This window comes from Dasypus novemcinctus, chromosome 15 (assembly GCF_030445035.2).
Source record: "Dasypus novemcinctus isolate mDasNov1 chromosome 15, mDasNov1.1.hap2, whole genome shotgun sequence".
NCBI classification, from domain to species: Eukaryota; Metazoa; Chordata; class Mammalia; order Cingulata; family Dasypodidae; genus Dasypus; species Dasypus novemcinctus.
This window is the reverse complement of record NC_080687.1, coordinates 70,353,945-70,370,484: the sequence shown is the minus strand read 5'-3', so window position 1 is coordinate 70,370,484 and position 16,540 is coordinate 70,353,945.

Genomic DNA, 16,540 nt, shown 5'->3' with positions numbered 1-16,540 from the left:
ACAGATCCTTTCTGGATACCTGAATTTCCAATCCTGAATTCACAGAAATTGCTGACTGGTTCTATCTTCAGTTAAACCCTCACATGGAGCACTATTCTTTGGGGACTTGCTTCCCAGAAACTCAGAATTTTCCAAGCCATCAATTTCTGGTTTCTTTGTGCCCAAGAGTTCAGTTCTCAACTTATCCCTTTCTTCTCACATTTTACTATAAGTTGCAAGGAGAAATGAGACTGTACTTTCTACATTTAGCTTGGAAATCTTCTCAGCTAAATATCCAAGTTCATCATTCTCAATTAATCACTTTCATCCAAAATCAAAGCTCAATTTTACCAAATTATCTGTCACTTTAAAACAAGGACTGTCTTTTCTCCAGATTTCCAATAATATATTCATCACTTCCATGTAAGTCCTCATCAGAACTACCTTCAGCATCCATATTTCTACCAACAGTATCTTCCAAGCAATCTAGGCTTTTGCTATCACACACCTCACAATTCTTCTGGACTTTAACAATTACCCAATTCCAAAGTCATTTCCACATTTCTTTTTTGTATTTGCAATAGCAGCACCCCTCTCTCTTGCTACTAAAATCTCTTAGGATCATAAGCAGCTCCAGTAAATAACATGAAATGGATTGGTTTAAACAATGGCAATTTATTCACTCACAATTTGAGGCTGGGAAAAAGTCCAAAGTGAGGCTTCATCAAGATGATATTTTCTTCCCAAGGACTGTGGTATTATGGTGCTGGTAACTGGCTGTCTTGGTCTTTAGCTAGATATAGGGCAAGGCACATGGCAGCTTCTCCTGGCCTTTCTATCCTCTTCCAGTTTCAGCTAAATTTCAGCATCTTGTTTCAGACTTTATCACTTTTGGTTTGAATTTCACTCTGTTTATAAAGGATTCTAGTAATAGGATTGAGACCCATCCTGACTGAGCTGAGCCACACCTTAACTGAAGTAATCTCATAGAAAGGTCCTACTTACAATGGGTTGACACCCACAGAAATGGATTAGATTTAAGAGATGCTTTTCTGAGTACTTGCAGCTTCAAACCAACAAATACAGTATTGTTTAAACATATAGAATGTTTTCCAGTCATTTTTCATCAAAATTAACTCATTATTGTGGGTGCTAATTTTTTCTTATATATTTTTTCACACTTGATAATGCTATAAACAACATAATGGGACAACTCCACTCAATTTCAAAGAAAGGATAAATTCTGAATGATTGGTTAGAATCTTCCACTTTTTCTTTTACATGTATAAAAACATATTTAAAATTCCTGTGTGATCTGGACTTTAATTTCAGAAAAATCAACTAAAGTAACAGCTTTACTATAAAAGAAGAGAAAACTAGCATTTAGTTTTTAAAATTAGTTAATCTAATTTCCATTTGCAAATAATTGAAATATATTTAAAACATTTAATAGCATCATATTTTAGATGTTTGCATAGTTTTGATAATCAGCACTTTAAAAAAGTACTAATTTATGAAAGAAAGAAAATTTGAAATGGCCTATATATATTTACACTCAGCTGACAATGTCTTACTTATAATGGCTAACCTTCCTGATTCAGATTAAAATGGACTGATAGTCAATTAAAAGAAAAGGTAAAAGTGACCCCATCTGAGAAAATGCAGTTCAAACAAGTACTTTGGAAAACTTAGGGCATATCCGTTTCTCTTGACATACTTATAAATAGACTGTACCTATCTTTTCCTATATCTTAGACCCTTTTTTAAAAATATTTTTCCCACTGAATACATCCACAATTTCCCAACCTTCCAAGTGCTATTCCAGAGAAACTTCATTAGAAAGTGAATAAACCTTTATCTACTACCAATCTCACTTTACTCTAATGGAAATGCAAATATTCTTAAAAGACATTGACTACTTTAATTGCAACCCTCTGGAATCCAAGGCACTTGAACCCTGTATACCATATGTCACTGGCTAGCAAGGACGGTTGTGTTCTTGCATATAGCCACTGCCTTTTATCCAAACCAATTCCTTACAATGGAAGGAAGGAGACCAGGATGAGGTGATGTAAGAGGGGCAATTGGACAGAAACGGTTGAACTGGCCTAACTGTCAGGAAGAGAGTTTATTTTTCATGTAATTTCAAATAATTGCCATGACCTGGAGCAGTGGGAAGGGATGAACACACACACACACACACACACACACACACACACACACACAGCACCCCTGATGAAACAGAAATTGACTGAGTGAGTCGGAGATTGAGGAATAATCGATACAAAAGTTTCATACTTTTAATATAAACAAATCATGTCTGTGCCGAGATAAAGCAAAATAGAATCTTAGAGAGTAATAAATACACAGTCTTATTAGTGATAGTTCCCTTACCAGCGTACACTGAGATTTCATTTCTGCTTCTTCAATTCCTTTCAGTTCTACTGACTCAAAAAATTTTGCATGAGGGAAAAAGAATCCTTTTGCATGGAGACCAAATGTGGAAGACAACAAGAAAAGGTCTATTATTTCTAATAAATTAATGGGTTTGTGCATTATTAATTAAAATGGAAAATTTCTTAATTTATCTTAGGAGATCTAGTAAGTGACTGCTATTACTCACATAATACATGAGGCATAAAGTCAAACTTTTTAACTTCTAAATGATGATGGAAATAAACTAACACAAATCATTGAGTTTTTCCCCATTAAACTATATGCTTCCTTACATGAGGTCTGATAAACACTTACATAGGAACCCACACACATTTTAACTAAAGTCATATTTGGTGTCAGTATAAGCAACTGAGTATTCATGTAAAATTAATGTTTTAATATTAACTCTAATATTTTTCAAGATGCAAGATAATTTTGGAATTAGTTCCTGTAGTTACTAAGATTCTATTTATTTTCCTATAAAATAACAATATTGGAATCTGACACCCAGACAAAGCACACTGCAATGTAAAAGAAGGAAACCTATTAAAGAGGAAATAGCTTCAAGAAGTACTAACAGATGCTAAGTGATTACGCTTATTGCTCTGTGATATTTAACATATGCTGTCAATTTAAAATTGCTTAAGAAATATTTAACAGGAAAAACCTATCACCCTCAGAATTTGTAGAAATAGTTTATGCATATACAGGTCTTATTTTGCTTTTGCCTGGTTTAAGTAAGATGTTTTATTTTTTTTAACTCAAATTATACCTTTAATTTTGAAGATACATTTTTTTTGTGTGATATTTTGTTGTACGTAGGGGGTAATCCATTTCCATTGTTAGCTTTTCACTGAAGCCTGTACATACCTTAGCGTTGGAGAGCCCCAAATAGCCAGCAGTGCCTATGGTGGTAGGACTGTGTGTTCTAGTTTAGCACTAGATTGAAACTAGTCCTGACAACCATGTTAATTGCATCAGTTCTTGGATAATTTAAAAATGCAGTTCATTGTACGATTCAGTAGATTTAACAGTGAATTAACATATGAAGTGAAGTCAGACAGGCAAACAAACAAATTATGGGAAAAATAAAACAGTGACACTCTCAAAATACCCCCAGCTCTTTTGAGGACCAAACTAATGGTGCAGCTAAAGCAGATGGGATGTTGATTCCATACACTGGGATTCACAGATTGTTTGAGAGGTGAATGGATTGATTCCCTCCCTCCTTCACCCATCTAGTCATACAGTAGCTGTATTATTAGTACAGGGCTCTGTGAGGATCTGGGAAGTGACCCTGCCTTCTCTCTCTCAATCAGCAGGGTCACATAGAGGTATCGGTTAGCATGAGTGAACAGATGCCCAAAACAAATACAGATCACTGGTGCTCATTCTTGAAATCATTTCCATTCTAAGCTTTTGTACTGTAAATCTAAAAGAATTGACAACCAAAGAAACAAAGAAAAGGATAAAAGGAAGGGAAAGAGAGAGGAAGGGAGGGAGGTAGGGAGGCATCATTAGCTACTTTAATGTTCAGTAAGCCAATAAACTATTTTGACTTTTTGGTCATTTTTTTGTGCATATTTAAAAGACTACTTTGAAAAACTTGGCTAACATGTTTTATGAATTTTTTATTCATAAAAATTATGAATATTTTTACTCAATAAGTTATAATTATGGTTTTGAAATTACCAATAAATCTTTGACTAATTGTTAAAATCTTAATTATTTTGACATAGTTTTTCTAATCAGACATGTGCCTGGGCTCCCTCCTCATTGCTTTTATTCTTTATCCTATTTGCAAACAGATATTTTTCAAGGGGATGAATTAACTGTAATCTGCTTTGCATAGGGTTAAGTAGTCATAACTTCTCTATAGTATTTCCTTATTTTTAATCACACAGTTTCTTGTTGAAAGATTAACAAACTACAGCTTTGGAAAAATAAAAGCCTCTGTTTTTCTTATGATTGGCATGCACAGGACAAGCTAATAATGGTTTGTTTTACCTTCTCATTTAAACAGCTTATGTTTTAGATCAGATGTAATTCTGTTTCGATCATGTATGTTCATTCATATCCTTAATTTACTAAACTGCCAAGAAGAAAACTATAATTTTTTAATTAATTTTTTAATTATTTTGTGCAACTATTGGCCCTCTTCTTTTAGTTTAGGCTATTATATTAGTAAGCCAAAGGGGTGCAGTTAGAAAATACCAGAAATTGGTTGGTTTTTATAAAGAGTATTTATTTGGGGTAGGAGCTTACAGATACCAGGCCATAAAACATAAGTTACTTCCCTGCCAAAGTCTATTTTCACGTGTTGGAGCAAAGTGGCTGCCAATGGCTGCGAGGTTTCAGGCTTCCTGGGTTCCTCCCTTCCAGGGTCTTACTTCTCTCTGGGCTCAAGATTCCTTTCTTCCCAGGGCTTGCCTCTCTTTTCTCTCTGTGCTTACTTCCTGGGGCTCCAGCTTAAGTCTTCTACATTAAACTCCAACATCAAAACTCCAATATTAAGAAACCCCAAACTCTGTCCTTTGCCATGCCTCTTATCTGTGAGTCCCCATGCCCTAATGACATGGCCCAATCAAAGCCCTAATCATAACTCAATCATACCCAGGTACAGACCAGATCACAAACATAATCCAATATCTATTTTTGGAATTCATAACCATATCATACTGCTACAGCTATTGATGTCTTTATACTAAATACTTAGCTCACGTTGCCATAACGGTAAATGGATAGTCATCAGATAAACAAGCATCAGTACCTATTTCTCCAGGTATAAGAAAATGAATTTGATGACTGATCACAATGATCATTTAGAATATGTGTATAGGGTGTGATCTAACAGCTTTAGAATATTCTTCCAAGTATTTTCCCTACCAATTTTAGTATGAGCTCAGTTCTGTACCCAAATCTAGCTGCAGAAGATGTTTTTAAAAACAAAGCTGCCTGAGCAGTGCCTTAAACTTCTATTATTTTAATGAAAAAATCTAAATCCTTTTTTTCGCCTGCCAGTCTAATGGAAAGTAAGAGTTTATAGCAGCAGAGAAGTGGCAGAGCAGACAGTGACAGCTGAGATTGAAATAAATAGATTTTCCATACAAGATCTGGAGCTGTCAATGCTGTCAGTCTATACTCTCATGATAAGCACACCATTTTAAATCTTTGGCAAGACTTTTTCTAGCCTTCTTCCAATGTTGTTTAATCTCACAGTGCTTCATATATCTCACTCTGGCTGCAGCAATGTGCAACAAGTTCAATGGCTGTTTCTACTCTAAAAATATTGGAAATAATATCATACCCTTCATGGAAACGCAAGCTATCCTATCCCAAAAGACCTTACATGAAGACTCCCTCAGGGTCCAATACTTTGCAACTTTTAGTGTTCGCTATAATGTTTAAAATGTAGAAAGTTTAAACAAAATTATGTCCTTCAGTTTTACCAGTACATGGATGAATTTTTGCATAACATTTTCACTTTAATTCTACTCATGGTAGGACACTCAATTTTAAGGATACTCTCTTTGCAGCTCGTTCCTTCTAGTTCTTGAATGCTAAGACTACCCAGGCTCTTTAGAAGGTATAATCCATGGATTCCATCACTTTGTGCCATCATTCAAAACTGTAAAATACTGATTTCCCTCCTTCCCCAGCTTAGATTCCAAAAATTGTTAATAAAATCACTCCCTTGGCAATACACTAAATTACCTTGCTGCCCTTCCATTCCACTGTACTGCTACTACATATATTTGACCAAGTAGCTGAATATAGCTGAAGAAATACACACTTTAAATTCATGGCCACTCATTTGAAGTAGCCTTTCATTCTCCTTGTCAACCTTGCCTTATTCTAATGTTGAATTCTCCTTTCTTCTCAAACAACAAACACCTATTCTTCCCTCAAACACTCTAAACTGTTGATTTCTTAATTCCCTGGGAAATAGAAACCAGCAGAAGAGAGATATTTCCTTACTTTTTACCACCAAATCTGCAAGATTCCTGCATTAGTAGCCCTATATTTTACCTATACTCCAATTATAATGCCTAAACTTTTTAAGCTCTTCCATTCCTTTACTTGTTGGTTCTCATATTTTCTACCATACTTGTTTCTGTAGTTCCTTCTCTGTTTTCATCAGTGCTTTTCTCTTTAGTACATGGCATTCTTTGCTTTAAAATATGCCATAATATCTCTCTCAAATAAAACAAAATGAAAAAAAACACCAAAACATTCTTTGACCTCAAATTACCCTTTTTTTTCTTTTACAATAAAGCATCCCAAAAGATTTGAGCATGGTCATGGCTTCCAGTTTTTCTCTTTATCTTCTCTTGTCAAACAATTCTCTTCCCCATCAATTTAGGAGATATTCTCATCAACACCACCAATGACTTTTACATTGTCAAGTCTAATGGTTAATTTTCATTCCTCACCTTATTTGATTATGAACAGAATTTGAAAGAGTTAATCACTTCCATTTTTGGATAAACAATGTTCACTTGGCTGCTCCATCACAAGTTTTTCTTTGTTCAGCTCAGATACTCATTGGCGAATCTTTCTTTCTTAGTTGGATTCTCATCAACTTCTTTCCTCTAAATGGGGTGCTTCAGGACTCAGTTCTTTAACCTGTTTTCTCCTCTATCTACATTCACTCTCTATGTAATGACTATACAACTTACAACCTTCAGAAAGGTCCCAAACTTCAAATTCAGACTTGTCATTTCCCATGAATCACAAACTTAACATATCCAAAATAGAGCTTATTTTCAAGCCGTTTCCCCAAGCTAATTATCCAATACTCTTATATGTCATTTAAAAAGCATTGATAGTCTACATACTCAGCTAAAAAAATCATGCATATTTGTATAAGTTTTTCCAGAAGCAAAGTCGAAGACTGCTTCTAGTGCAAGAATTTGAGGGAAAGAAATTTATTTGGAAGGCGCAGCAGCAAACACTAGCAAGCAAGTGAGGAAATAAGACAAGTTTAAGGAAGGCAGCCAATAAAATGTGTTTCCAAACCAGCTACTCCAATGGGTAGTTGGAGCTTAATCTTTAGGGAATCCATGGGAACTAGTGTTGAAAACATTCCTCAGATTTATCACATGTATGAAGGAAGGAACCGGGAGTATTTGTATATGATGTCCTGTAAGACATGGGTGTAAGTTGCTCTAAGGGGCTGATAATCCTCCTTTGGTGTAAAACTTCAGGCAAAGATGTATAGATAGCATGAGTGGGAAGTCCTGAAGAAGCATAGAAGAGGGAAGACTGAGGGGACATGGTTGGGGTTCCAACAACATCTAGCATTCTTGGTTCTTCATACTCTTAATATCCCCATTCAATCACCACTACCTTTGAAATATATCAAGACTGGCCACATTCATTAACTCCACTGCTGAGCCCTGAGAAGCTACCATTACTTATTCGTGGAATCATAGAGTGGTTCTTGTGAAATATCTTCATCGGAATGGGTTCAATAGTGAATTGGAAGAAAATAAATGTATGGCATATAGTGAGGCCACTCTTCTAGTTTTATAGTGAAAGAAAGCAAAGAATTAGAGAGGTAACTTAAAGTAGAAGTAGGATCAAGGCAGAAATATATTTCTAAATATGAGGGAAGTTATCACATGTTAGTATAATGATGGGAATGATCCAATAGAGAGGAAAACTATTGATGCCAAAGAAAAAGGGAAAATCTTCTGAAACAAAATTCTTGAGTAGACAAATAATGAAGGCACAACTAGAAAACTGATGTTAAACTTGGCCTTCATTAGGTGTTTGGAATATTAAAACACAATATCAGAAAAGAAGGCAGAATATATGTTTTTAGATGCAGGTAAGTGGGTAGTAATATTGGATGTCCTCAAAAGTCTTTCAGTCTTTTCAATGCAGAGTAAGTGAGGTCCTCAGTGTAAACAATGATGGTGAAGGAGGGGTTGGAGGACTGAGGAGAGGAAAGAGAATATTAAAGAATTTTCAAGCTGAGTGGGAAAATGAATGGATTACTACAGAAACATGTTATGCTTTCCAGGTGCATTAAGAAACTACCTGAGTTTTAACAGTTATTCTTTACACAACTATGATTATGTTAAAATATAAGTTACATCATATCACTTCACTTTGCAAAACCCATCACTCTTAGGTTTACAAAAGTAAAGAAGTTATCTTTACCTACTGCGTCCTGTATGACACATCCTATCTCATCCTCAGCAACTTTCCACCTTAGTTTATCTGTCTTAGTCACACTAACATCTTCTTCATTCGTTAAATATAGCAGGACAGTATCCAACTTTCATACTATGCTTTTTATTCTTCTATCTAAAAATCTTTTATGCTTATTAATGGCCTGGTTTGCTCCTTCAGTTTCTTCAAGGTGACAACTATTACCTTATCAATGAGGCCATCCCAACCTCGTATAGGACATAGCATCCCTACAGTCTGTATACTCCTTATCCTACTTTATTTTTCTGTAGAGCACATATCAAAGGCTGACTTATTTATTGCCCACTTTCTCCTGTAGACCAAAAGTTTTGTATGAGAAGGAACTGTGGTAGGTTCAATTATATACCCTGGTGGTGGTGGTGGTGGGGAGGGGTGTGTTTTTCATCTTAACCTCATTCTCCTGTGAGTGTGAACCCAATTATATGTAGCACCTTTTGAAGATGTTATTTTTAGTGGAGGTATAGCCAACTGAATCCGGATGGGTCCTAAACCTATTATTGGAAACTTTATAAGAAAGAAAACCTCCAGCAAGAGCTGGAAGACGGAAGTCAGCTGAAACTGAGAAAAGAAAAGAGAGGGCATTTCCATGTGAGGGAAAAGTCAGGAAAACCAAAGACTGTCCTTCAGACATCCAGAAGGTACTTACCCAGGAGGAAGCAAGCCTTCTTGCGTCTGAAATCATGAGCCAATAAATTCCTGTTAAACCATCCCATTGTATAGTATTATTCCAGACAGCCTGGAAACTAGGACAGGAGTTTTCTTAGTTCATTGCCTTATCATAAGTGTCTAACTCAATGCCTGGCATTCATTTAATATTTGTTGAAGTAAGTAGAGTAAAAATATATATATACATAAGTATAGATAACAGAATTCACGCATATGCACTTTATAAAAAACCTGTTTTTGTCTTGAATATCAAGTCCCCTCACCATGGAAAGATTAGCTATCTAGACTAGTAAAAACCAGAAAGAGAGGGTGCTTGAATTAAATACTCCTTTTTTCCTGATAAAATTAACAACTGCTGGAAACAAACTGATAAATATCTTCATTAGCTTTACTGATTTTGGTCGTGATGAAGAAGTGTCAGCCCAAGTCTGATTCAGGAGATGTTACGGGCTAGGGGGTAGTCCTTCCTGTCCTGGTATTGCATCAAATTTCTTTATGTTTTTATAGTTATGTGTGTGTGTAAGTTTAACACAGGAAGTGTTTCAGTACACTAGATTTTATTATTCTTCAAGATTGTTCAGATTTTTTAACAAATTTAAGGTATATTTAAATTTTATACATTTTTTCGACAGTCTTAAATATTAGGCCAAATAAGATAAGTTCCATTTTCAATTTTTAAAAATTAAATATATAGAAAATGAAAATGAAAATGAAATGTATATAAATCTTTATGTGTGCAGAATTCAGTATCAACAACTATCAAACTTTTTCTAAACTTGTTCCATTAAACTCTCTTCTTTCTCTATTTTTTTAAAAGTGTTATGCTTTATTTTTCTTATTTTTGGCTTTTTTTCCTCTTTTTATTTATTTTTTAATGTTACTTTAAAAAAAATGAGATCCCCATATACCTCCAGCCCCCTCATCCCACTCCTCCCACATCAACAACCCTTTCATCATCATGGGACATTCACTGCATTTGGTGAATACATTATGGAGCACTACTGCACCACATGGATAATGGTTTACATGTAGTTTAACACTCTCCCCCAGTCTACCCAGTAGGCCATGGCAGGACATACAGTGTCCAGCATCTGTCCCTGCAGGACCACCCAGGAGAACTCCAAGTCCTGAAAATGCCCCCCACATCATATCTCTTCATCCTTCTCCCTACCCTCAGCAACTACAGTGGCCACTTTCTCCATATCAGTGCTACAATTTCTTCCATTACTAATCATAATAATTCCATAGTAGAATATCAGTAAGTCCACTCTAATTCATATTGTATTCCAACATCCTGTGGACCCTGGGGTGGTTATGTCCACTCCACCTCTATATCAAGAGGGGGCTTAAGTTCTACATGGATGATGGATGCAATTTTCCTGCTTGCAGGTGTAGGCACTCTTGGCTCCCTGGTGTGGTGTTTGACCTTCTTCACCTTCCTGTTAGCTGGCTGGGGTAAGTCCAATGAACCAGAGGATAGGAATTGTAAGTCTGTTGAGGCTCAGGGCCTGGCTGTCAAATGGACAGTCCAGAAATTCACGTCTCCTGAATATACACCAACCCCAGTGCCAACCACAGGTCCAGTAAAAGTGACAGAAGAGGTATGTTTCGAAAGGTCATATCTAAGTCCAACTCCATCACACTCAGGAACACAAACTCCAAAGTAGGGTCAACTGACGTGGCACTGAACTCTGGAGCCATCTGCCATGACCATAGAATCTGTGGGTCTCTTTAGCCCTCAGGAGAACTAGTACCTGGGGTTGTATCTATTTTGGCTGTCTCTGGGACCCTGTTGAGGCATGTGTAAGCACAACTCCTCTGATGACTTTCTGATTCTTTTTTGGAGACTCATAGCCATATAAACTCATTTGTCCTTTCCATTTCCCCCTTTTGTTCAAGATCAGAAAGCATTACATGTAGGCTGATATTACATGTAGGCTGAGGTACTCTGCTGGTCTGAGTTGACTCCTTTATTCAAGGTCTTTTTCTAGTTACATCATCAGCTGGTGTTTGGTAGTAATCCCTCAGTGCCAGGGAGGCTTGTGCCTGGGAGTCATGTCCCATGCTGGGGGGAAGGTAATGCATTTACATGCTGAGTTTGACTTAGAAAGTGGCCACATTTGAGCAATATGGAGGCTCTCAGGAGTAACTCTTAGGCACCCTGCAGCTCTGGGCCTAGTTCATATTTCAGGTGCACAGGCTCATAAACATAGTAATCAGTATTGAGGGCTCATTTTTGGACCATCCTTCTTTTTTGGTCTTTGCCATTGCACTTGGGGGATTATTGCTGTTCCATTGCAGAATGTGATAAGCTCCCCTGGCTAGGAACTCATTACTCCCTCAGTTGTCATTTTTAACTGTAACCACTATGAAAATATCCAAACATTTTTATGTACCCTGCATACATGTCCTGGAGAACTCCCTCCCAACCATGTGCCCCCCCATCAATAACACCCCACACCAGTGTTCCTCCCCTGCCATAGCTGAACCTCTCTGTGGATTATTTTAAAATCAATTCTTCTGCAGTTATTTAATATGCTACTCGAAGAAATAAAGGGATGCATTTAAAAAATATATAAGCTTCACACCTTCATACCATGGCTGTATACTGGCCCCTAGTCACCTTTCTCTGATTATCTAAAAAAAAAAACTTACCTCTTACTGTCGCTTGGCTCAAATTGGCATATAAATGAGGTCCTCACATTTCACTTGGTATGTCTTGAGTCATTTTTAATAATAATAAACTTTATACACCATGTTTATGCACAGAGCTAGGAAATACTAATTTGTCTGTATTTAAAAGAAAAAGATTGAGTTTATCTAAATGTTTAATCCCTCTTTCTGATTACAGGTTTATACTTATATGTATTAATACATACATGTCTATTTTCATTTACACTATAAATAGTGGTTCCTTAAAAACAATGACATAATTACTTACCAGCTTCATTGTAAAATATACCTATAATGGTTTAGAAATATCAATACCAATATTAGTACTAAAAAGGATGATTGATAGAAGTTTAAGTGTTTTTTGAGGTTTTTTTATTTTTTAGAATAAATCTCATTAAGGACATTCAGTGAAACAAGTGGTTAAAAATCAATTGAAAAAGTAATTTTTCTCTGTGGTTATGCCACAACTTCAAAAATAATTAAAATAATTTGTTTTTCTTTGCTTTCAATTTTTGGGGATTGATTTTTTTTTCCTTCATGATATAATTGTAGCTTTCAGTAATGAATAACATGTATATAGTACTAAAGTTAAAAAGTGCATTTAAGAAATCTCACTTCTTTCCTTACCCTCTGCAACTTGCAATCTCCTTCTCCTATAACTAACCATATTATTTACTGTTGCTTTTCCCTTGACACTTTTTTTAAGTACAAAAGCGCTATATACACACACACACACACACACACACATATATAAACTCCATTCTTTGTAAAATTTACATAGATCCCCATCTTATATATAACATGTAATGCAATTTATAATACATACTAGTTGTGCTTACATGTTCAAAAATATATGTATATTTTGTGTATTTCCCTCCCTATGTTTCTAAGGCAAAACACCTCCCTTCCATCCCCTAAATACATTCTAGAGATCACACTGTATCTACAGATCTGTCTCATCAATTTTTTTCAGGTCAAGAGTACACATTACTCTATAGTTAAGACAGAGTTTATTCAACTAGTTTTATATTGGTGAACATTTTGGCTGTTTTCGGTTTTTAGGTATATTAAATAATGCCAAATCAGTTAGTTCTGTACTTCAATGATTTTTTATTTTTGTCTGTGTTTATTTAGGATAGTTTCCTAAGATTAATATTGTTGACTCAAAGGGCAAATGATAAATACTTCCAAAATCCTCTCCTTTTTGGTTGACCCCTGTTTTACTCCTAACAGTAGGGTATGATAATGTCTATTACCCAGCCATATCATCACTAAGAGATTTGATCATCAAACTTTATTTTTGTCATTCTGATGTAAAGAAATTATATTACAGATCAATTTTAATTTTCCCTTTTATATTTACTTGGGCACTTTATTTTGCTATCTGGGATTTGTCTGTTCAGGTCTTTTAAAACATTTTTCTTTTGATGTTTATTTTCTGTGTCACTCTTAGGTGATTCATTATATTATAAATGGTTGGAAAAAAATTTGCCAGTTTGGAAGTTGGTTTTGGCTTTGCTTTTAGTGTTTTTTCTAATGCAATTATTTCTATAATTAAAATTATTAAACAATTTTTCTAATTACATCAGGTTTTGAGTCACAGTTTGAAAATTTTTCCCACAATATTCAACTGTAAATGAATTCAGCTATGTTTTCACCAATATATATGTTTTGTGTTCTCTTTGAAATTTTTGTTCTTTACGTTGTGAAGCCAAACTCAGTATTATTATTAAAATATCTAAGGGGAACCAATTGTCTCAATAACAATTTTTAAAAATTCAATCTCTTCCACACAGATTTGAAATGTTGCATTTTTATATTCTAAATTTAAATATTTCCTCCATATTCCAGGGTTTTTCTTTTTACATTTATCTTTCCATCTTTTCCTGTAATGACACTATACTGCTTTGATTATGGAGTTTTATAAAGCATTTTATTAACTTGGAATGCTAGCCTCCTCAATCATCTTACTTTTCAGAGATATCCTAGGTATTCTTTATTGTTTATTTGTCCTAATAGACAGAGTGTCTATTATAATCAGATATTCTAGATCCAGGAAAGAAACATGGAAATATGTTTCCATCGCTTTTTCCCCTTTTATATATTTATCTAGCTAGTTATCTAATCATCTATCTATCTATCTAGCCACCCATCATCATGTTAAGGAAATAGACATCTTATTTTTAGCTGTTTTAAAATATATTAATTATTATCATTAACTGCCTTTTTGGCATGTAAGGAGACAATTCAGTTTTTTCCTCTTTAGACCTGATTTTTTTAATGAACTGTTTTAATGGTTTCTGTTGAAACTCTCTTGCATTCCTTAACAAATCCCCATAATATAGTTAGAAAAGCCTGCTAGAAATTTTCTAAACTTGCATTCACCTTCAAATCTCTTAATTATCTCCCTCAGGAATCCAGATTATTGTATGCATTTCTGTTCTCTACAAGCAATCTGCATATCACTATAACTCCATAATAGAAAACCTTGGACACAAAATAGCTACTCATTAAGTATTTGTTAAATGGATTACTCTTTCATACTCTTAGTTTTCTCTGTTTATTTTTATGTGATAAATGACTGTTCTTCATTGTCAGCTTTAGTTAAAAGAAGCTATCATAAATAAAAGCCTATATAAATAAAGCATTTAGTTTAAAATAACCCATTTAGCATAAAATAAAACAAACCATTTCATTTAAAAGAAAGGGATTTAGGCAGTATAATTAGTAAAACAATGATTGAATTCAGAAAAACTCTCAGACTTTCTTGACAAAGGAATCTCTTCATTATTTTTGCCTTCCTTTCTATACCCTCCACTAAAGCTCTTATATGAAACTTCAAAGTGTTTCCTTCCCTGTATATTCTCCATTTATTTTTCCCCTTTAGTCTCTAATTTTCTCTTTTCTCACAGATGTCAAATGATTTTATACTTTCTTCCTCTTTGTGTAAGAATGAATGCTGAAATTTCTGGTGTCATTTCTGTATATCCTCAGAAGAATTTTCTTTTGCTGCTTCAGATACATTAATGCTATTTATTTTATTTCAATCTTTTCGATATTGAATTTCCCTTATTTGAGGCTAATGGTCTTCTAGATGAGGCAGGGGCACTGGTTATTGTTATCCCATGAAGTTCTTAACATTTTATCCAGATTTTTAATGCCAATATAAATAAATAATGTCAACTTGATCCCTTTTAAACCCCTATTTTCTGTGATGTTTTTATATGTAAAATACTCCTGTCATTTGCATTTTCAAATTATTTGGTCAGATTATATTACAAAAAGAATATTTGTTCCCAGATAATTTGAGGGAATTCAACAACAAAAAAAACAATAAGCTCTGTTTAGAAACTTATTGCAAGCAAGTTCCCTTTCACAATAATTTCCTTTAAGGTTCTCAGGAAAGAGGTGTTAATTGATTACAATATGGTGCATTTGAAATACCAACTTACTCATTCACTCTGCCTATCTATCTATCTATCTACCTATCTATCTATCTATCTAATTGCTCTCCATATATGTATATCATCTATCTATCTATACACATAAAAGTACCTCTTTGTGTTTCAGCAAAATTTCCCACCAGGCTTAGGGACCTGAGAGTAGTTCAGAAAGACTAAACCATGTTGCAGTTCTGCAACCTCATTCGTCTTCTTTCTCACCCCTTAGCTCTTTGCAAACCATATTCTATTTGTTTTCAAGATTCATTATTCAGTGCATGTGCCATGCCTCCTGACAAGTTCATGCTCTTCCTTCTATATATGTCATCACCTGACAAACTCCTGATCAGTCATCAAAAATGAGTTCAAATATAACCTTCATTGTGAAGCTTCCCCATGTTACATGCAGATATTGTCACTCTTTCTTTTGTCTATTTACCGTTTACATAAATATTATAATTTATCTGTTTATACTTTTATCTATCTTTATGAATGTGAGTTCCTCAAGACTGGGACAATAATCAACTTTGTCTTTATTTTCTTTGATAATAAATAACAGAGTAAACAAATGAGCTATACGATACTTTAGAATGATTGTGAAATTGCACAATAAGTTCTCTATACATAGCATATTGCTATATCCATGATACATGTTGTTCTGTCATTCTCCTAGGCTTGTAGTTCTAAAAAATTCATAAGTATAAGAATTATCAGGAGATCATTTAAAACATGGATACTTCTTGCCTCAAATACAAAAGAGATTCATTTTTCAATTTTTAAAAGACATCCTAGATTATTGTGATGCAGACAATACACTGATAGCACTTTGGGATGCAACTCATAGTCTACACAAAATATTTTAATGTATGCAGAACTCTGCAGAAGCATGAAGTAATATAGGCTATGCACATTAAACCAAGATGAGGTCACACCAATTTAAACCACATTTTAAACAAAGCATTTGTGGCAATGCTCTTCCACCAATAGATGCCACTGCTAATGTTTCATTTGTGATATATTCAAGCATTTCCTTTTCTTCATATATGATTTCATATTCATGAGAGTAGATAATTAGTCTTACAATTCTGGAAGGAGCAGACATAAATCTTTTCACATTCATGCATAAT